Below are 23,966 nucleotides of genomic sequence, written 5' to 3'. Positions count from 1 at the left end.
AAACCTAGATCCAAGCATTAGGGTTTGTATGAGCACATAGGATGTTCTTAGGACCAAAACCCATCAGTGGTATCAGAGCCTAGACTGGTTTCTATTGTATTGATGCTTGATATGTTTGAAAAATTCGATTTTTGGGTTTCTGGAGGCTGGACTCGCCGAGTCCATAGCTGAACTCGCTGAGTCCATGCAGACTCGACGAGTCCATGCTTGACTTGACGAGTCAACTCGTCAGATGGGGCTATCTTCGCAATTTCTTGCTGTTTTTGCTTATAGAAAGTTACCTTATCACATTAGATCAATATAAATCCGATTTTTTGATGTATATGAGTATATTCTTGATCTAATTGAAGATATTTATCAATTAATAAAATATTTGTTTCCTTATGTGATAATTGATTAATTATTTTGACTAAATTGATAAATTGTTTTGCAAGAAATCATTAAATAAATCAAATATGGATAATTATGTGATTAATTGTTAATTTAGATTATTTGTTATTTGATCCTTGTTGTTATGAAAAGTTTCATATTTTCCCCTTAGGTTTTATAGTTTAAATTTGAACCCCAAAAGTTTTGTTGTTTTGAAATTTAAATAGTTGAAACCCTAATGTTTTGAAAAAGGTTTCAAAACTTGCCCTCAAGTTTTGGAATTTAAATTTTGATTAAATGGTTTAATTTTGATGTATATTTAAATTCTAAACCCTAATGTGTTGAAATGTTTCAAAACTTTCCCTCAAGTTTTGGAATTTAAAAGTTGATTAAAAGTTTAATTGGGAATGTTAAATTCTAAAACTCTAGTATAGTTTTGAAAAAGGTTCAAATCACACCCTTATGGTTTTATTAATTAATTAAGGTGTATAATTAAAAGAGGTTTAATAAATCCATAAAATTTAGGTTTAAAATTTAATTGAATTAAAAGTATAATTGTTAAATTTGACCACCTAATATTTTAAAAGTGTAAAATACACCCTATACTATATATAACATTAAAAGTATAACATTATATATATGTATGAGTAAAAGTCAGTCTTACCGTTAGTAGGTCTCATTCACGAAGCTGGTCTATAAGGGGTGTTTAAGGAAATTGCCTATAAAATGGCGATTGAATGGGTATCCACTCTTACCCACCGCACTCTTGACTAGTGTAGGGTCGTTAGCCGAACGGGTAGGATAGGACGAAACCTTCCATTATAAGTATACTGAATCATTAAAGTAACTAAATGTTTTCATAAAATTCCCAATCTTAGTTACTTAGGCAAAAGTGAATTGATGCAATTCCATGAAATTACACTTTGTGCCCTTGCAAAGACGTTAGTGGAGCGTGTGTGGTTTACCGGCACACTAAATGGTTCTAAGAAAAGGTAGAAAAGGGTGACTTAATTTTTGTCATAGTTCAGTGGAGCGTGTGTGGTTTACCGGCACATCGAATAGATGACTGTAGCATGTGAGGGCACCATGTAAGTTTGCATGGTTATTCACACCCGCTTTGTGATCCTCGGCATCCCAGTCACAAACAAGAGGGGCATATCGAGATTTAAACATGCCATTGAAATGTTCAATGAATCTCAAAGGATCTAGGAGTTTTCATAGATTTAAAACTTAAATTTCCTTTTCGTTTTTCATGGTGGCAATTAGTGAATCGTCATTCACTTACCTTCAAATGTTCTGCAATTAGGGTTACGACATCCCTCTCCCGAGTTGTAGAATATTGTGTTGGGTCCTAGCCTTAGTATCTCATTTGGGTGATTTGCTAAGGACTCATTAAATCAACTAACTTGAATTCGTTTTCTCCCGTTTTGTAGATGTCAAAGTTTGACAACTATGGTCTTCTCAAATCCCGTGGAACAAGCATTCCACATGAAGATGATATTCCACGATTCGATCGAGGAACAAGAGATCATACTTCACTTCCTCCTCCTCCTCCAATTATTCTCCCTAACCCACAAGTTCGAAGGCTTGAAAAGTTCAAGATCACTCAAGCCCTTTTGGCAAGTAAACATAAAGAAGGAAAGCCGGCGTGTGCACACGTCCTAGGGATGAAGTCACACATTGATAGATTAAGAATGTTGGGATCCGTTGTCTGTAAGGAAATGACTGTTGATTGGGTTCTTCAGTCACTTCCTAACTCATATAGTGAGTTCGTAAGAGAGTACTATATGATGAACCGTGACGTGACCCTTATAGATCTCACCTATATGCTTATTGTTGCTGAATCAGCAATGGTTTGGCGCAATAGAAAAGCAAAGTTGATTGGTGAATATGCCTTCAAGACCTCTATGGATATAGACAATGGCAACGAAGGACATGCTATGATCGAAAAGTTTGATCATAAGAGAAAGGTAGTGTCTGAAGTAGTTCCATGTCATGTTCCAAAAGACTCAATTTGCTTTTATTGCCAAGAGAAAGGGCATTGGAGACGAAGCTGCCCCATTTACCTAAGAGATCTAAGAGATGGGAGAGTCAAAACGTATGGCTCTAATATAGGTGAAATCCATTAACTAACTCTTTTAAACTTCTATTCTAGATTCCTAATACATAATGTGATAAGATTACAATTGATGTTTTGTAGAATCGAAGAAAAGAAAGGAAGCTTAAGGGAAGAAGTGAACAGAATCTAACCGTGAAGGAATGGATTTCGATCGCATTTCTCGAAGATTAGATTCTTGAGCTACTACTTAGAGTTAGAATTAGATTGCTAAGAAAGATGTATTAGCCTAGTTTTTCAATGAATTGCATTGTAAGGACAAATTTTTCCGCAATAAAGTAAATTTTGATTTTATAATATTTATTTATCCTTGCAATGGCATATATGAAAGATTGATGTTTGAATATTAGCAATAATAGATTTGATTCTTAATTATATTATTTGTGGAAATGTCGAGAATTTACCAAATAGGGAGAGTTTCTCATCGCCCAAGTTTTAATTGGACAGAAACTTGGAATTATGCAACTTGGTTGCACGATGAATGAGAAACTTCATTTTTGGAAATTAGACTAATTCATTGACATAGTGTCAAGTGAAAGACTAGGAGATCGAGCACACAAAGTTGCGTGTTGATCAAGTCCACCATAAGAGTAACAATGATATTCGTCATGATTCACTAAAGGTTTAGTAAATATGATTACTTACAAGATTAAGTGTAATTCTGAATTGATTGAAAAAGGTTTAAATCAATAGTAGAACGAATAAGAAGAATCAAGTAGGCAGAAAGATAAAAGTTTCTCCATTCTAAGAAGAAGGGAGAGTACCTTTTATGCTTTATGATAGGTCTTAATGATTAAGAACCATATCTCAATTGATCCTTTAAGTGAGTCTTAGTACAATTGTATGTCTAAGAAGAGGATTCAAGAATTGAAGAAATGGTTAAATCAAAAGGTCAATCGTACTTCGTTCCAAAACAAGTCTTAGAGTTAAGATTGCGACATTGAGTGATAAGTATTAAGAAGGTTTATAACATTCATCAAATGTGGAGAGTTTTGATGTCTTGGATAAGACAAAGACCAACTAGGACCAATTTATGAAGTGTTTTGATAAAAGCTACACTAAATCTTGAATATTTGTTTGTCAAGAAATGTTTTGACAAGAGAATCTTATATGTCAAGGAGTAAGTGGGAGTCTTAATGGTCTTGAAAGGTTTCAAGAACAAATCAAATAAACCTTATCAATCATCACTAGCACACGAGTTGAGGTTTACAACCTATCGTGTTGACATTATTTGGTTTCTATGCTGTTCCAATTGAGTTAATTATGCATGTGAGTTCTATGAATTCTCATTTTGAACGCATAAAAGGCAAGTCACCTTAATCAATGAAAGGTACATTGATAGGAAAAGGTGAGCTGCTTAACTACTTAGAAGACATGGTGGGCAGCTGTGCTACAATAAGGCAAGAAATCGAGATTAAGAAAGTTCGGTCCATATGAGTTTGAATTTGTCGTAAACTTTGGTTTTAACAAATTCACATGGATAGGAACACATACACCGTTTAAATCTAAGTGTCATAAGATTTCCTCCTTCATGAAAATGATTGTGAGGAAATGCTTTCACTAAGAAAGATTTTAAGAAGATAGTGATTGTAAAATTGCATTCTCGAATTCGATTATGGTTACGGTATCCCTTTCCATAATTTGAATTGTGAGGTTTGACAATTAGTCTTAATTGTTTAGACACACATATGAACTATCGAAGGCAAAGGTGTATAAGTTCAAGAAGCCTTGATAAAAGATTATCAAAGCACTAAGTATTAGAAACATGAACTTAAGAAATTCAATAAGTATTGTTTTTCTGAAAGTTCAGATGTTTATGAATACATGTCGAAGCTAGTGGGAGCATAAGTGTTATGTTTTATAGTAATCATCATGATAGTGGGAGCATAAAAGTTATGATTGTATGATTATTATGGAAAGTATTGCAAGTTGGCAATATTAATTATAAAAAAACAAGAGTCATACCTTGCAAAGTAGTAAGGGTTGTAAAGTTGTTTTGCTATAATTAAGGGAGAGAATATTATGCTTCATTTCAAATCTAAAGGCTTAGGTTGTGGAATGTTAATAAATTTAGTCAAAGGTACATAGTGTGTTCTTAAAATTTCGATTATGATTACGGCATTCCTCTTCACAATTCGAATTTTGAGAACATAGCAAATAAAACATTATGCGTCGTGTCCCATACGCTTCGGGTATAGGATCGATTGCAAATGCTTTAATGTTTGACCATTCTAAAATTTTTCCAAATGTCTAGCGCATTTAGAGGGAAAAGGGACTAGAATTGGTTTTGACTAAAACAATTAAACAACTATCAAAGGACAATCCAAAGTTCGACGAGGATTGGTCGCTTGTGAGTAGTTGGAAGTATAGTATTGGAAAATATGGAAATGTTTCCATATTGGATGGACCATATCGACATTATTATGAATAGATAAGATTCTATTAAGAATAAGTTGTCATATGGAAAATATGGAAATGTGTCCATATTGGGAATTGAATATTGAAAAATCTATGACTAGATTAGAAACTTTTATGCAAAAGGATGTTCAAAGGAATGTACTTTGAGTGAGAGACATCATATCTAAGGAATTGTCTTGTAACAATGTCCGATAGAGGACTTTGTAATATCATTGGCAATAGTCTTTGTGACTTTGGTGCAGTGACATTACGAAAGGATCATTGCATAGAATGTTAGAATCTAGCATATTTTATAGGTAGCAAGAATTTGATATTCTTTCACTTATGAAAAAGGATTTGGAGTTGTGAAATGAGAATGATTGGAAATGTGTTCAATTTGATCTATTTCACAAAGAAAGAACCATAGGTAAACATTGTGTGCATGCTAAGAGCATGGGACAAGTGTAATAATTCAAGTAAGAAGTTGATTACCCGAAACAACAAATAATGAGTAATTGATATAGTGATAAATAAAAGGTGTTTTATTTATGCTCAAAGGTTTGAGGCCATATGGGATTAGTATTATTCTTGTGTTTCACTTTGCATGTTTTGACTTCCAGAATAATTGAGTTTATTAAGAATAATCGAATTATTCGAACGGGCCACAGTCGTTCATATGTTGGAAGTAGATATGAATGAAGACTGTCGTGAATTAGTGTGTGGATTGTCTAGAGGAGTATTAGACATAAGCAAATGTTTGCTGCAACGTTCATGAGTGCTTATGAATATGATTTGAGCATTGGATTAAACCCATTCTCACTTGGATCATTCCATGAATTGTATCACGAGTGATTGGTGAGACGATAACATCGTATATTCTTGAAACCGAGATGTGTGAGTTGTATCTTACGAATCGGTTGCACATTGATAATATGTAAACGTACTAGTAACTTGGTGTTATAAAACATATTATTGTGTGTAATTCGGTGAGTGAGTGCAAGCAAGCATTGTATCAAAGTTTATCCGTTCCTTTTATCCAAGGTAGGATAAAAGCGAAATCTTTGGGCCCCTTGATGATTTAGTAATGACAAACGTAAATGCTCGGCCGGGCTAGGGCTAATTTGATTTGTTCAATTAGTCAGTCGTCATAAATCGGGAATCGAGATATAGTACAAAGAGAATGATTAGAAATCATGTCTTATACGATATCTAGAATGGAGGAATATATGATCCCTTATCTAAAGGACACGCGTATCTGATAGGATCAGAGTTGACAGCGGCTTTGGAAAGCTACGATTGCAGATCAGGATCTGAAGTCATACGAAGAATAGTTGTTAGACTTATCCAAGTAGGAGACTATTGGATTAGTGTCTAAGTCCATAACTATTTTGGTATGTACTTGACCCGATGGTGCATGGTCCTTTTGGGTTGTCTTCACCAAAGCAACTTGATTGGAGAAATAAATAAAGAGAGAGGTTATTATGATTTATTAATATGTTATAAGAATAATATATTAAAGGAGAAATCATATTTGTTTAATTAATATTGGTCAATAATTAATTAAGAATTAATTTTGTGATCAAATGTAATTAATTAAACTAGAGGGGTTGAATTGTAATTATGTGATAGTTACAAAATAAGGTAAGGATTATCTTATTAATAGGTTGGACGAGTTTAAGGTGATAAGGCCTTAGAATTCGACTATGATAAGGATTCAAGGATTATCTTATGGGTTGCTTGGTGGACAAGCAACTAGATAAGGATAATGACTGAAACCCTATCTCTACACCTATATAAACACCCCTTGACTCATGAATTCGGCCAGACCTTCCCAAGGCATCTTAGGGACGAATTATTATACCTCTCTTCTCTCTTTATATCTTCTCCATTTGCTCTTGGTGTTTGTGAACCATTAGAGGAGTGACACTTGTGACTCTAAGTCTTCCAAAGTCAATACAAGGAGATTTGGGATTGTTATTGCAACATAACAATCAAGGTAACATTATAAACCTATTCTTATGTTAATATGATTACTTGAATGCTAGAATTAGGGTTTATAGTCTTGGATAACTTGCATGTACAATAGAGAAACCTAGATCCAAGCATTAGGGTTTGTATGAGCACATAGGATGTTCTTAGGACCAAAACCCATCAGATATGTTATATGTGATAGTAGTAGAGTTCGGTTGTTAGGACCGGAGGGTAGTCAGACACCCCAGATACGTCTGACAGTATGTGATGTTATGTTTATATGCTAGCATGATCTGTTATATGAGTTAGAGGTAGTAGGAGGGGAGCAGTCCCCGAGTTCGGTTGTTAGGACCGAAGGGTAGTTCAGACACCCAGATATGTCTGATAATATGTTATGTTATGATATGTGATAGTAGTAGTAGTAGTAAGGGGGTGAAATAGTCCCCGAGGTTCGGTCGTTAGGACCGAAGGGTAGTCAGCACCCCAGAATGGCTTGACACGGGTAGGACGACACCCCAGAATGGCCGCATGGGTAGGTCGGCACCTCAGAAAGGCCGTGTCGGGTAGGTCGGGCACCCCAGAAATGTCTGGCAGTATGTATGATATGTGATTGTATGGTATGTGGTACGATGAGGGAACTCACTAAGCTTCGTGCTTATAGTTTTCAGTTTTGGTTTCAGGTACCTCTTCTTCGAAGGGGAAGGAGCTGGTGCGGTAGCGGCATATCACATACACGCCTTGTATTCCGCACTATGAGATCTTCCTGGGGATTTGTACTCTGACATTGTTATGATTTATAAAATGGTTTCCAGACACGCAACATCTTTTATGAAATGATATGATCAGTGAATGTTTTAATTCTAATGTTTTGCAAAGTATATGTTTTAAAAATGAAATTTTTGGCTCGTATTTTTGGGACGTTACACGCACAGATGAGAAGGAAGCGTTGCTTCTCAAGCTATATGAACCATGTGATAGAAACTTTAGCATCGTGCCAATAGTTGGTATGGGTGGGTTAGGTAAGACCACTTTAGCTAGACTTTTGTATGATGAAATGCAAGGGAAGGATCATTTCGAACTCATGGCGTGGGTTTGTGTTTATGATGAGTTTGATATCATGAATATTAGCAAAACTATCTTCCAATCTCTAGGTGGGGCAAATCAAGAATTTAATGATTTAAATTTGCTTCAAGTAGCTATAAAAGAGAGGATCTCGAAGAAACGGTTTCTGTTTGTTATAGATGATGTGTGGAGTGACATCTATGCCGATTGGGAAACCCTAGCAAGGCCATTTCTTGCAGGGGCACCTGGAAGCAAAGTTATCATGACAACCAGGAAGTTGTCGTTGCTAACCCAACTTGGTTACAATGAACCTTATAGTTTGCCTATTCTATCTCATGAAAGTGCTCTATCCTTATTTTGTCAACATGCATTGGGAGAATCAGAAAACAAATTTGATTCACATCTGGTACTTAAACCATATGGCGAAGGTATTGTCAGAAAATGTAATGGCTTGCCGTTGGCTTTGAAAGCACTTGGGAGGTTATTGCGGACAAAAATAGATGAGGAAGACTGGAAAGCTGTGTTGAATAGTGAGATATGGAGGCTAGAAAAAGGAGATGATATTGTTCCAGCTCTTAGACTAAGCTATCATGATCTTTCTCCCCCTTTAAAGCAGGTGTTTGCATACTGCTCATTGTTCACAAAGGACTATTTGTTCGACAAGGAGGAGTTGATTCTCTTGTGGATGGCCGAAGGTTTTTTGCACCAATCAAATGCAAGCCAGTCAATGGAACGCTTGGGTCACGAATATTTTGATGAGTTGTTATCAATGTCATTTTTTCAAAATGCTCCTAATAACAAATCGTTGTTTGTGATGCATGACCTCTTAAATGACTTGGCTACATCTGTTGCTGGTGATTTTTTTTCAAGATTAGACATTGAAAAAAAAGAAGGAATTCAGGAAGGAATCCCTGGAAAGGTACCGCCATATATCATTTGTTCGTGAGGAATACATGGTTTCTGGAAGGTTTGAGCCACTCAAAGGAGCTAAAAGTGTGAGGACATTCTCAGCGTTATCTGTTGGGTTGATAGAAAGTTGGCAAAGATTCTACTTATCAAATAAGGTCCTGGATAACTTACTTCGGGAGCTACCATTGTTAAGGGTCCTAAGTTTGAGTAATCTTAGCATAAGCGAGGTACCTGAATTCATATGCAGTCTATTGCACTTGCGGTACCTTAATCTATCTCAAACTAGAATCACCCATTTACCAGAAAATGTCTGCAAGCTTTACAATCTCCAGACATTGATCCTTTTTGGCTGTGAAAGTTAAACTAAGTTGCCCAACAGCTTCTTAAAGCTTAAAAACTGGAGGCATTTGGACATTAGGAATACTCCTGGTTTGAAGAAGATGCCCTTAAGGATTGGTGAGTTGAAAGGCCTACAAACTCTCTCCAAGATCATAATTGGAGGTGAAAACAGATTTGCAATAACCGAGCTTAAAAACTTGCAAAATCTCCATGGGTAAATTTCCATTTGGGGGCTGGGCAAAGTACAAAATGAAACGGAGGCACATGGCTCACACTTATCACAAAAGAGGCTTACTGAGTTAGAGTTGGATTGGGGTTATGGGTTATTGCAAAAGAGGCTTAGTATGTTGGAGTTTGCTGAGAGTTTTGGGGATTCTGAGTTGAACGTTTTTCGAAAGCAGACACATGATAATGAGGTCCTTACTGACCTGAAGCCTCAAGCTGATAGTTTGAAGAAGCTTGAAATTGTGTCATATGCGGGTATAGAGTTTCCTTATTGGGTTGGCGATCCTTCGTTTCTTGGGTTGACTCACGTGTCGATATATGGGTGTGAAGAATGTACATCTCTACCAGAACTTGGGCAACCACCATCACTTAAGGACTTGTATATTGGGAAGATGAGTAAGGTGAAAGCTGTAGGTTGGGAGTTGCTTGGAACAGGTGTTGCATTCCCATCCCTTGAAATTCTAACTTTTGATAGTATGCCATCATGGGAGGTATGGTCAACCAATAACAATGGGGTTGTAGATGCAGCAGTGTTTCCATGCCTTAAAGAGCTTATTATTCTATTTTGTCCTAATCTGGTTGAAGTCTCACTTGAAACACTACCTTTACTCAGAGTTCTGACAGTAAAAAGATGTGGTCATGGTGTGTTGACAAGCCTGGTTCATGTCGCTTCATCACTCACCAAGTTGATATTACATGATATTTCAGGTCTTACTCATGAGGTGTGGGGAGGTGTTATGAAGTATCTTGGGGAAGTTGAAGAAGTAACAATAGAAAGGTGTAGTGAAATAAGATACTTGTGGGAATCTGAAGCAGAGGCAGGTAAGCTTCTTGCGAATTTAAGGAGGTTGGAGGTAGATAATTGTTCAAATTTGGTGAGTTTAGGAGAGAAAGAGGAGGATAATTGTGGGAGCAACCTAACATCTCTTAGGTGGTTGTTGGTATATGGTTGTGCCAGCTTACAGCATTGCAGCTGTCCAGATAGCCTTGAGTCATTGACTATTTTGACCTGTGATTCAATTACATGTCTTTCCCAACAGGAGGAGGGCAGAAGCTCAAGTCAGTTTCCATCCGGAAGTGCAAGAAACTTAAATCTATGAATGAATTGAAGTTCTTCATCCATCTGACCGAATTCAGAATAGACGTGTGTCCAAGTCTGGAGTCATTTCCATTTCCTGACCATGAGTTGCCGAATCTTGCCTCGTTAACACATTTGGAAATAAAAAACTGTAAAAGTATGGATGCTTCCTTTCCTGGTGGGCTTTGGCCTCCAAATCTGTGTTCCCTTGGAATAGGAGGGTTGAAGAAGCCCATGTCAGAGTGGGGCCCACAGAGTTTTCCAACCTCACTTTGTGACCTACGTCTATATTGCAGACCATATGAAGATGTGACTGATTTTAGTAGATTGTCCGGTCTTTTTCCTTCATCTCTTACTTCTCTTGGCATACAAAGATTTGAGAAATTGGAATCGGTTTCAACGGGACTCCAACACCTCACCTCCCTACAGCATCTCAGAATTGTCAAGTGCACAAAGATGATGGATCTACCTGAAAAATTGTTGCCTTCGCTTTTGAGTTTGGGAATTATTGATTCCCCAAATCTGAAAACAAAGAGTAATATAGGAGGCTCGTATTGGCCAGTCGTCTCTCTAATCCCATTCCTCTTCTTTATTACGAAGGTACGTCCTTCTCTAGGTCATTTAAACAAAAAATTTAAATATTGTCTCCTTAATCGAAGCGTGTATTTCAACAAAAGTTCTATTTGGGACTTAATGCTTTTCTGTTAACGTGGTATGCTTACTGATTTATGTTAACGTGGTATGCTTACTGATTTAATATGACTAGGGTTGTCAACATGGAAGTGTCACAATGGCCTGCAAAATAAATTAAATTGGTTAGCAAGTCAAATACTTTGAAATTAAAAAATCATTCCATTCGGATATCCAAAATAAATGGTGAACTAGGGTTGGTGTGTAGACCTGTCGTTGTCTGTTAAAATTACACAGCTTCCATTTGGAATGACGATGATAATAATAATATCTTATTGAAGCGGTTTAAATACGTGCAAAACATGAATCTTTTTATCAACGGAACTAATACTAATTAAACCCATTAAGGTTTAGTGGATGGAATTCTCATCTAGTAGATCGATTTTGACACAGCTAAATATTATTGTATATCTGTGAAACTATTGTGAACAGAAATGCTATTTGTCTTTCACTTCCATATATTTATTTGTTGCATAGTTTTTCCTTTTAAACCATATTTGGTATTTCTTTTTAGCTTACTTCTTTGGAGGGACCATCAGATATGTTTTATTGTTTATGACCCATTGAGTCATTGTTCAATTCTCTGTTCTTTTGTTATTTGGTAAAATATTTGCTGAATTGTGCTTGTATAATTACTTGACATAATGTATCCAGTAGTCATTTCAGAATGAACAACTTCTGTTGATTTCATTTTTACATGTTCTGAATTTGTGAAAATCTTATTTAGATGTAGAGGTGAAATACCACTTGCTATTAGTTACTTGGAATTAGTTACTGCGGCTTGTATGTGAGATGAGAAACATATTTTGACACCTGTCAAGTTGAACAATGATAATGGAAAACTAGTCCAACTATCCTTTTGAGAACTAAATCGCAATTAGGTACAAAATTGACCACTGATTTCAATTGCTCATGTAGTTGCTTAATCTTTTCACATTATATATTGACATTCGTGTTTCTTTAATTTGTTTTTTTTTTTTTTTTTTTTTTTTTAAATGTATCTTTGCAAAGGCTTTCTGTAAGTATAAAATTTTGAGTAGTTTCCATAACTCTATGACACTAGGAGCAATCGATTGATTAAGGGGTGCATTAGCCATTAATACAATAATGAACGTAATTGTTCATTTCAGCCAATTTTGAAATGTGTGGGAGTTATCATAATAGTCCATGGTTTTCAAAATAGTTGCAATTTGATGCTCCCACCAAATATTTTTCACTATTCAGTTGGTTGTGGCTGAATAATATTTGTAGTGATAGAATCTTTTAATCACCGCTTCAATCATTAGACTTTACAGTACAAAGTACAAACAATTACAATTGCAGGAAAACAAATACATGAATCACATCTTCACTTACTGATTACAACTGGATCTAACATAGGAATGATATCTTGATTACACTATATTGAGTTACAACTTATTTTATACAATACTATATAACTGACATGAACTGTTTCTAAATTCTAATAACAGAAAAACAGCAGAAGAGAAAAGGGAAAAACTGTTGTTTGTGATGATTAAGGTTACAAAAGCGAGATCTGTGTTGGTGATGAAACAGTTGCTTCAGCAGGATTGTGAAGAAAGGCGAATCTGGTTTCTGTTTTTTTCTTTGGAATATGAAGATATTTAAGAATGAGAAGAGAGGGCCAAATAGCACTACTGAAGAAGCATGTACAGTCGATCAATGTAATTTAAGTTCAGTTGTTCATAGATCAGCATGTAAAAACTTGTTTCATGTTATTTAACTCCCGTTGAGTGTTATTTGCATGATTTTTTTCCCTATTCCTCTTCATTATAGATTTTTGTTACAATTTCAAATCTCAGCATAGAAATGTGAGCGCAAAATTGGCATTATTCATTTTACCTTCCCAAGTGATGCATTGATTTGTGCATATGCTTCTTCACAAGTATATCCAGCCATTTGTAGTGCAGGTTTAGTGTGGATGCATTGTTCTTATTTCTCTTTATCCGACTCTTGTTTTAACTCTTATGTTATAATTTTGATAAAATTACAATCGGTCATTGTCGTTGTCAAAATTATATGGTTTTGGTCCAAAAAAAGTTTTGTGCAATATTTGTCAAAGTTTGGATTCTTTGTGTGGTTTTGGTTCTAATGGTTATCTTTTTTTTTTCATAGTTTTGGGCCATACCATACTTGAAATGACAAATATGCCTTTAATTGATTTCTTTTTTAATTAATTTCTTATTATTTTAATTAAAAAACACACAAAAAAACACCCACCCTCTTAAGTCAACACCCACTCGATATGGATCGGCCAGTGAAATGTTAATAATCTCTTAGAGAACAGTTCGGAAAGAGAGGCTCATGAAGGCTTATGGCTAGATACTTTCAATAGAGGTGCGGGGATCCGCTATAATCGTGTAACTGGCAACGGGAAACGACGATTTACCTAACACATAGCGTGAGTAGTGTAACCACTAACTCACTAAATTGTATTATTTTATGGGTGTATTAACGTGACGAACACGAGGAAAAGACACTTCTCAGGTTCCATGTACTGGCTCCCTCTCTGTCTGCCTCGTATCCTTGACTGAAGTCGGCGTTGGTTTCCTTCGGGTAGTTACCTAGGGTTCTCTCCTCGTATGGACATATTGAATCTCTACTCCGCCTTGCTTCCGAATCCAACTCTGGTGTCATCACCTCATGATGGATGACTGGAAATCTCGGAAGTTTAGGCGAGTTTCTCACCGATGCCCCTAAAGAGATATAGGCACCTGGTGAATTCAATAGTCTCGAACCAGTTCATTTATTTCCGAACTGGAAATCTTCTCAATGAACCTCTTCTGGGTCTGTATCAACTCTTCTGTCAAGCACTGAAGTGGATAGGGTTTTCTACAGGGTTTGTGCGAGAATGGAAATGTCTAAAGAATCCTAAGAGATTATTAACATTTCACTGGATGATCCATATCGAGTCTTGCTACGATTACACAAGGTATACAAATCATATATAGCTTAGATCCGATAGGCCTTCGAATATGTGATACTACTCTAGATCCACATCCCAACGAGGAAAAGGAAATAGGGCGAAACCACACATTCTTAGCCTATGAGATCCTTATTATATATAACCTTGGGAGTATACTCTCTGTAATTGTAGGTATATCAATAAGGATCTTTTTAGTTCTTCACACAAGGTTAGTTATGGATCCTAAAATACCCCTATGGTATTTTAATTCTTGTTTGATTCTTATCTTCTGATTATGATTCTGGGATTATTGTTAGTCTTTTTGTATTCCAAAATTCTCCTATAGTATTTTAACTTTATGTTTGGCTCTAGCATTCCTAGTTGGTAAGTTTCAGACCTGTTGCAACACCACTATCACTCCCAAGCACACGTTCATCGCATCTCGAATAAATGTAGTTGATCATGTTACATTTATTCCAGCTTACGATTACATAACTGCCCAGGTTTGACGGTAATGTTTAACATCCGAAGACTTTTATTATTGTTCTTCTTGTAATACTTTTGTTCGAGTGTTTAGATTCTGGATGTTATTATACTTTGGTAAAATATGGTTATATTTTAAAGTATAATTCTTGGTCAGAGTGTTTTATCCCTTTGTATTTATAGGCTGTATATCTTTTATGAATTGATATACTTAGCTCACTATAAACAATGCTCTGATACCAATCTGTCACACCCCAAAACCGGAACGGCGGAAACATTCTGGGGTGGATGACGTCATGTCAAGTATCACAACACATGCATTATAGTAATCGATGTACAACAAAACATTGCATTAATAGTAATAGTTTTACATTACTTTCATTACAATACATTAAAGTAATACAAGTAAATATAATAAGTACAGCATGGTACTAAGCTGTCTTCATCAACAGCTCCGGGGATGTACCCGTCTAATGCTGACCTGAGAATACAAGTTATTTAAAAAGCGAGTATCAGCATTTTTACAAATGCTGGTGAGTTCATAAGCGTTTAGTGACATTTTATACAAATAACTTTATATAAGTGGTAGTTTTCAAGTATATAGTGAAATAGAGTCCTTTCCAGAAAATCCTATATTTTCTATTTAAAAGCAGTCTTCTACCAAGACTGGTCAGAGTTATGTGGTAAAAAGTAGTTTTCCCTTAATCGCTATCATTATAAAAATACAGAATTTGATTATTAAAGAAAGCAAGAGGAATCAGGGAAAATAACATATGCCTCAGCAGTGAGGACTGCTGACTAAGGCAAATGGAATCATAGACTCCAGGAGAGTATCGAACAAACGACACGCCTGGCTCAGTCTACGAAGAGAGACACAGACCCCAGATAGTACCAAATGAAAGGTACAACTAGTAAGGTCTAAAAACAGTGAATACAGACCCCAGACAGTATCAAATGAAAGATATAGCTAGCAAGGTCTACAAAAGTGAATACAGACCCCATACAGTATCAAATGAAAGATACAGCTAGCAAGGTCTAAAACAGTGAATACAAACCTCAGACAGTATCAAATGAAAGATACAGTTAGCAAGGTCTAAAACAGTGTGACTCCGAGAGTGGGTTCCAGCATACAGTGTAAATTGCTGGTGAAAAACCATTACCTTAAGGCCATGAATTATAAGGTAACCTGGGATACTCGTAACCATACTAACCGACACTAGAGTACCTGACACCCTACAAGCGTCTAGAGAATATGACATTTGTCACCCCTTGGCTTGGTAGGCCGTGGACTGTAGCTAGTAGTCAGGGTATGGGGGTGTCAATCCCGTATAGATCTATACACACAATGTCCGCTCTCCCTACAGGAGACTCTGGTTACCAACTAGACGATGGAGAAGGCCGTGTCCCGAAGATGCATCCCAAATAGTGAGTAGTGTGTTTCCAATGTAAGTGTTGAACTAGAGGTAGAGACTCATAACTGAACTGACTAGAGTAAACCTATATGTCTATGCTTGTGTACATAATATATAACTAATGATCAAATGACCTTCGGACGGACATCCGATCCCACCAGACCACATCTCAACGAAGAAAAGGAAATAGGGCGGACAAGCCTTCCTAAGTCCTTCAATCATTATTTATATGCATCTATACAAGCACATGCATACATCTAACTACGCTTGAGTGTGTAACAAGTGGAATCATATCGTGAAGTATAACCGAATCGTGATGTATAGCCGAATCGTGAAGTATAAGCATACAGTGTGAATAACCGACTCATGATGTATAACCGAACAGTGTGAACAACCGAATCGTAAAGTATAAGCGTTACCAAATATAAGTGTATCACGAAGTGGAAATGACAACAAGTGAAGTAAGAGCGTCTAATACACATAAGCGACTACAAGTATAAGCGAAATAGAGGCAATAACAAGTGTAAACGTGTCACGAAGTGAAAGCGTTATCAAGTAGGAGTTTAAACTAAGAGGGAGTATCAAAACATGGAAGAAAACCTTTATTCTTGAGGAAATCACGACAGGGTAATCTTTTGTAAAATAAGTTTGAAAACCTTTGGAAATCCTTTGGAAAACTCTCATAAATCAGTTTTAAATGAAACATTGATAAGACAATATAAGTAAAAGATTTGAATAATTGAAAACATTTTAGAAAACCATTTATAGTATCATACTCGGTAAAACAGTTAACAATGTGGTAAATCCTTGTGCATGCGGGTTATCAATCACATGTGATTGATATGATAACTGGCATGTTTAACTTGTATTCCCCCCTATAAAACATGTAAAAGCATTTAAAAGGTTCATTCAGGGGTATGAACTCACCTGGTGTAAGTGGATCCGATGGGGGTGCCAGTTGGGTGCTCGGTGTCAAGTAAGACTCGGACACACTTAGTGACCTATTTAACATATGATAACATATGTTTACATACAATTAGTATATATAATACTAATTAAACAAGTATACGCACCCTAAAGAGCGGAAAACACTTTGGTTAAGTGTTTGGGGTGTCTCGGGTAACATTTAAGGGTGTGAATGACTTAGGAATGGAGTTTACTCTCTAAGAGTAAACCCTATACATGGTGTTTAAGGCCCTGGGACAACTCACCATGAGTTTACGGCTGTAAATTCATGGTGAGGGTGTTCTAGAGTGTTTAAAGGCTCTATCTTGATCGTGAAATTATGCTAGGTCTAAATCCAAAAGGTATGAATGGGTTTAAGGCATTTAAAGGGACCAAATGGGATTTTACGGCCCCAACCATGGGAGTTTATGGCCGTAAGCTCCCAAAGACCTCTTCCTTGGATGTTTTAAGTCTTAAATGGTATAGGATAAAATCCTAAGCATTTTTCCAAGTCAAATGGGGAGTTTAGGGCACCATTTAACCCCTTTATAGGAGTTTACGGCCCAGGTACCCTTTCATGAGGGATTTACGGCCGTGAACTCCCTATGGAGTTGTTTTAATTGAGTTTAAGGTCCTTAGCTTGTTGGTGGTTGATTCTAGAATTTAATCCAAGGCCATTGGTGTGTTTAAGGGCATTTTTAACACACAAATATGAGTTTACTCCCCATGGAGAGGAGTTTACGGCCCAAGCATGTTCTTGGGCAGTAAACTCATATTTACTCCCCAAAATGCTAGTTCAAGGTGTTCTAAGTCCGATTCCATAAGCCTACAAGTCATATCTAAGCCTTAGGGACAATTTGGAGGGGTTTTGGGGCTTAAAAACCCCATTAAATGGTGTTCACGGACAAAGAGTGTTCTTGGGCCGTAAACACATGATTATGTCCCTATTTTATGTTTTAAAATCGAAATTGCAGGCTATATAAGTTATACAACGAGTTAGGATAGTTTACCTACTCGTTTGAGGCTCGAAACGGACGATTTTTGGCTTGAATTTAAGTTGTAGAGAGAGAGAGAGAGGGTGGGGAGAGTGTAAAAAGTCTCTAATGGACTCCACTCACCCTTATATAGGGGTTGGAGTTGGGGCTCAGTGGGATTCTACCCGATACTGCCGTTAAACGGGGCTTTTGGTCGCACCCGATTTAGTGGTCGTAATAATAAAAACTAACTTTTTCTAAATTACTATGAAAATGTAATTTAAGTGTTTTCATTTAATTTATTACGACTATCACGACATAAAACATAAATAAATAAAACATTTATTTATTTGACGACCTCTTATTAACGGAACTTTTATACAGTGGAATATTCCGTTAACGGAAACGGGGTAATGTAACGGAATAAACTTTGGGGTTGTCACACATATGCTGGCCAAGACCATCAATAGGGATAGTTAGCAGAAAATCTTGAGCATGAGGCGCCCGCAGACACTCAAAGATTGCTTTCTGTCTGACAGTCATGTCGAAGTTGACTTCCATATCTTGGACGATTTTGCTAAAAAGGGCACACGCCAAAGCCTTTTGGGGTTTAGGGGGGGCGGTGTCCTTATTAGTGAAACCGCTACAGTCAAATCCCGGAATCGTATCACGAAGACGAGTCATAGCACACAGGTAATCCGATTCCATACCACATATGCCACTGTCACGTAAGATGTGGTCTTGTAATGCCCAAGATTGGGCCCTCGAGGCTACAAATGCGTAGGAGGAAACCTCGTAGGCCGAGTACAAACCCAAACCACTGAAACGAATAGGTAAGGAAGCCAAGCGCCACTGAATGTCTCCAAAGAAGGGGCCTCCACATACCACCATATCCTCGATAGACCTGTACAGTCCCTTGTCAAAGAATACTGCTTCCTCTTTGATGTGTACCGACTGAGATGTCCTTAAACCAAAGAAAAGTTTTGCAATGCCCATACACGATCGAAACAAAAGGAGCTCACTCTGTGGGTCACATAGTTGTGGAAGAAGGCCCATCAAATCAACAACATTTGAAATGACAATGATAATAATAATATTTTATTGGAGTGGTTTAAATACATGCAAATCATGAATCTTTTGATCAAGTAGATCGATATTGACACAGCTAAATATGATTCTATATTTATGAAATTATTGTGAACAGAAATGCTATTTATCTTCACTGCCATCTATTTATTAGCTCCATGGTTTTTTACTTTAAAGGCAGATTAGGAATTTCAATTAAGTGTACTTCTTTTTAGGTGACCCACCTTTGTGATTTTTCAATTGCAACATTCTATGCTTATGACTTATGTCATCTGGTGTGCAAGGTTGGTTTCTATCATGCTATCTGCAGAGTCACAGATCCTTATGTGGTCTAACTACAATCTAATGTACACTGGTTTCCAAAGTTGATTTCATTTTTTACATGTTCTGAATTTGTGAAAATCTAATCTTGATGTAGAGGTGAAATACCACTTGTTATTAAAGTCATCAGGAAAAAGGCGAAATCTGTTTTCTGCTTACTTCTCTGGATTTTGGAGACGCCGAAGAAGGGGACAAGAGGGTTCATAGATAACCATGTAAAAACTTGTTTACTGATATAGATGGCATGGTTTCTTGATCACTGCTTTTCTACATGTTGTGTCTCCAAAAGTTTGGATGCGGTACCCCAAAAGGGCCATGAGTTTCTACAACCTGTTCTTAAAGTGTACAACATTCATGAGGTACTTTGTTTCTTCACTGTTCTTTACTAGATCCTTACAACTTCATATAAGAAGAAACTGGCATGAATATACGCCATGACTGATTTCATGTGCAGAGTCGGTTCCTATTGGAAACATTTTGCACTTCTAGTGAGAGATTTGTAGACAATCAGAGCAGGGGGCAAGAGCTTGTAGTTGATTATAATGGGGTACGTAGATACATCCATGAACACAAGAAGATCAAGCAAAGGTTGCTGTGGCTATAACCGGAAGAGGAATCCATCCATATGAGGTTCAACCACATAAAAATCCGATGAAAATGTGGATCTCAGGCAGAATTATGTAAGAATACCTCAAATTCGCGGGTTTTAAACACATTTTAGGGCTTCAATGAGATATCTTATGCACTTGATATTTTTTTATTTTTTTCTCACATATTAACATGATTTAAGCCATTGATACTGTGTAATTTTCTCAATTTCCTTGCATTGTAATAAGTTCATTATTTACTTGTTGATCTCTCTGGGTGGATCGGATTTTCCTTGTAAAGATATATGTTAGTCTCTGTACCCTTTTATATCTTTACCAGTGTTGATTTTGTTAGATATTAGCATTAAAGTGTTTAAGATGTGTATCGTGCATAAGCTCAATGTAAAGAAGATATGAAGATTAATTGGGACATTGCACCTTTTGGACCTAGCTTTGCCATTGTTCATAAACGTTGATAAACACAAATTGCTTTAAAGGAAAAGAAAAATTAGAAGACAAGGTCCTTTCGATTGGTTCTTTTGACTTTCTCTTACAAGATGACAATGGAATTTTATTAGTCTGATTTGCTTTTATAAAATCTTATAAAGATAGGTTTGATTGATTTTGGAGTGATGTATATTCGACTATATATAATGGATACAAGATTACATAATAAGATATATTTAAAATACAGCAGGATCCTATAAACTAGGAGTAGATAAATTTATTTGTGGTTTGACAAGTTAATAGGTATTTAAATTGCATATAAGTTTTTGATATGAGAAATTAAATATCTTCCTACTTTTTGTTCCTACATATCCTCAACCCAATGAAATGGTGACATGTGTAACATTTAATGAGATTTAATGATACTTTAGGATACTAATATGACACATGTTATCATTTAAATGGGTAGGAGGATTGGTAGAATCAAAATGTAGGAGAATATTTAATTTCTCTTTTGATATTATATAATATATTAATTGTAAAGCCTTTTTGTGAATAGTACTATTTTTTGATTGGTTGTAAATTTGTTTCTCATTTTCTTTGCTATGTGTCAATTTTTTATTTATTTTTTTTATTTTTCCTTTGGCCTTCTTCGAGATAGTGGCTAACACATGTTTTCAAATCCACAGCTACCATGTACGTAAATGATTCCTATTGGTTCCCTTTAATTTAATTTTTATTTATTATTATTTATTTTTATATTTAGTGTGGCCAGATACGTGTTTCTTTACCTTGGTTGGCGCCTGCTACTTGTCCTGGACACGTTTTACTCCCTTCACAATCCCAAGGCAGAAATTGACGCTCATCGCCACTGTCACAATCATGGGGTTGTATGCATGTGTAATCTACCGCTTCTTTCCTCCATATGCCTTACAACCAGATAACCTTTCGACACGGTTTCCGCCACAGCCTCCGTCGATGCTTCCCAGTCCCCACTGCCATTATCTGCTTCCACATATTATGAGGGTTAGTAATGCTTCTTTGTGCATCTGTTTTTAGGGTTTTTTGTTTACTTATCAAAATTGAATTCAAGGTCTTCGTTATCTAATTTGTCTGCGATCTTTAAATGGGTCTGTGTCTCTCTTCACCCTTCTACTCCAACATTAGATGGAAACATTGATATGTATGTGATTTCAGTTTTTTTATGATCTTGGGATTTGTTTGCATCATGTTAGTTGGTCCAACTGAATCCATGAGCTCGAATAAGCCAATGGATGTTCTTCCATAGAGTACGTTATATAACTCCATCCTGCAAAAGTTTCCATCCACCACCGATCGCAAACATGTAAGTTACATTCTCTCCAACCTATTTTCCCTCAATATTTGGAAACCAAAAATCGACAGTTTCGGAGTGATGGTCGTGTTTCATTCTAGAATTTTCTAATTTCGTGCTTTGGTGATTCAATTTTGGCATCTCTTTTCTTTTTTGCTCCAATGGATTATCAAGATAGGGCTAAGAGTAAAATTGATAAGATTCTTGAGGTTGTATGGCAGGGTTGTAAGTCTCTTGGTCCATGTTTACAGGCAGCTTCCGCTTTAGGTAGGTATGCGATACCTAATTATATTTTTCACGATGCTACATTTATCTTATAGCAAGGAAGAAGCAAAGAGGTCAATATACTCTGTTCCTACAAAAGATTACTATATGTTTGGTTGCAAAATTGACGTCAATGTGGTTATTAGTTTCAAATGTAACATTCTGAATCGTCTTCTTTTTACTAAATTCTGATGCCTATTATTTCTGATATTCTTATATTCTTTATCACTGAAGCTTACTGTTCTTTCTGTTGGATTAATGTCTAAGTCCATAACTATATTTGGTATGTACTTGACCCGACCCGGCATTGGTCCATTTGGGTTGCACTTCACCGACACAATTTATATGGATAATCTTTTGAGAATAGTATGTTTATGATTAATATTAATATATTATAATTTCTAATATATTAATATGGAATCATATTATTTAATTAGTATTGATCAAGAATTAATTTATAATTAATTAAGTGATCAAAAGGAACTAATTAAATATGGACTCTTATATATATGGAATGGGCCAAGTTCATTTAGGTTGGGCTAAGCTTTCATGGATAGTCCATGGAGTGTTTAACCCATGGATCCTAGGAAATGAAAGGTCATGGGTATTAGGGTTTAACCCTAATCCTCCATACTATATAAAGATGTCTTTGGTTGGTGAAATTGCCACTAGTGTGGAACACTAAGAAGGGCTAGCCAATTTCACTAGAGAGAACCAAGTATCCATATTCTCTAAAGTCTTCCAAGGTGTTTTGGTGATTTGTGATTCCATTTGAGGCTTCCACACTATTGGGGCTAAGCTCTTAAAGCTTGAAGACATCAAGCTACATCAAAAGGTATGTCTTCTAACTAGTACTTTGTAGATTAAGAACATCATAATATGCTAGTTAGGATTAAAGCCTTGGAAAGTTCTTATTTGCATGTATAATAGAGAAAACATAGATCCAAGGTTTATAGGGTTGCATGTACACCATAGGAGTGTTAGAATGCTCAAAACCCAACAGTGGTATCAGAGCCACGGGTTGTTTTCTGTTATATTGATGCAAATATTTTATTTTCAAAGTTGAAAAGAAAAAAGAAAAAAAAAGGAAAAAAAAATGAAGTTTGTCAAATTTTAAGATAATTACTTGTTCTTGTGAAAAACTAATTATTTGTAAAATTTGAATAATTTGCTTTATGAGTTGAATTAGGTCAAATTTAATAAAAGATAAAATGATATGATTATTTTATTAGTTTTAAAAGTTTGATCTAAAGAGTTTTATTTTTTGAAACCTCCATAAGTTATGGATATGAAAAGGTTTTAAAAAAAATTGATTCAAAGTTTTTATGGAGTTACAAAATTTGGTGTTAATGTTTTAAAGGATTCCATAACTTAAGAATAAGTTATGGATCACCAAAAGTTTTTTGTGTTACCTTGTTTTATGAGTGAATTTAGATTAATGAATAAAATTATGTGATAGTTGGTTTTAATCCAAATTAATCTAAGAATTGATTCTAAAATGTGTTTTTGTAACTTGTCCTCAAGTTATATGAAAAGTCACATTTAAGAATCATAAAACTCATAAAAATTGGCAAAGGTTACAAAAATGAAGAGTCTAGTTCTAATTAAATGGTTTTATGACTCCATAACTTGTCCTCAAGTTATGGAGGACCAAGAGTCTCTTCATTTAATAAAATAAAAGAAAATAAAAAAAAGGTGTAACCTTAATTAATTCCATAAGTTATAAAATAAAGAAAAGTTAATTCTTTTATTAGTTTAAAGTCTTCCATAACTTGTCCTCAAGTTATGGAACTTGAAGAGTTTTTGGATTAAAACTACTTTAAACACATAAGTTATGGAATTAATTAGTTTTGAATAGTTTCAAAACTTGCCCTCAAGTTTTGGAATTTGTAAAGTTTTCTCTTATGAATACTTTAATTCCAAGTTAGCCCTTAGAATTTTAAAAGTTAAAATTCAACCCTTATACTTTATAATATTATAAGTTAATAATATATATATATATATATATATATATATATATATATATATATAT

General features: G+C 35.7%; 1 pseudogene across 1 annotated transcript; it reads left to right on the top strand.

Annotated features, from left to right (window-relative positions):
* The first annotated feature begins 7,784 nt into the window (after positions 1-7,784).
* LOC145093876 (putative disease resistance RPP13-like protein 1) lies at positions 7,785-13,000 on the top strand (annotated as a pseudogene). Its single transcript, XR_013703128.1, has 2 exons — positions 7,785-11,066; positions 12,629-13,000. The product of XR_013703128.1 is annotated as a putative disease resistance RPP13-like protein 1 (transcript).
* Positions 13,001-23,966: the final 10,966 nt, after the last annotated feature.

This window comes from Lactuca serriola, chromosome 3 (genome assembly GCF_051521515.1).
Source record: "Lactuca serriola cultivar US96UC23 chromosome 3, Lser_US96UC23_V15, whole genome shotgun sequence".
Classification (NCBI taxonomy): Eukaryota; Viridiplantae; Streptophyta; class Magnoliopsida; order Asterales; family Asteraceae; genus Lactuca; species Lactuca serriola.
This window is presented reverse-complemented; position numbering and strand designations above follow the sequence as displayed.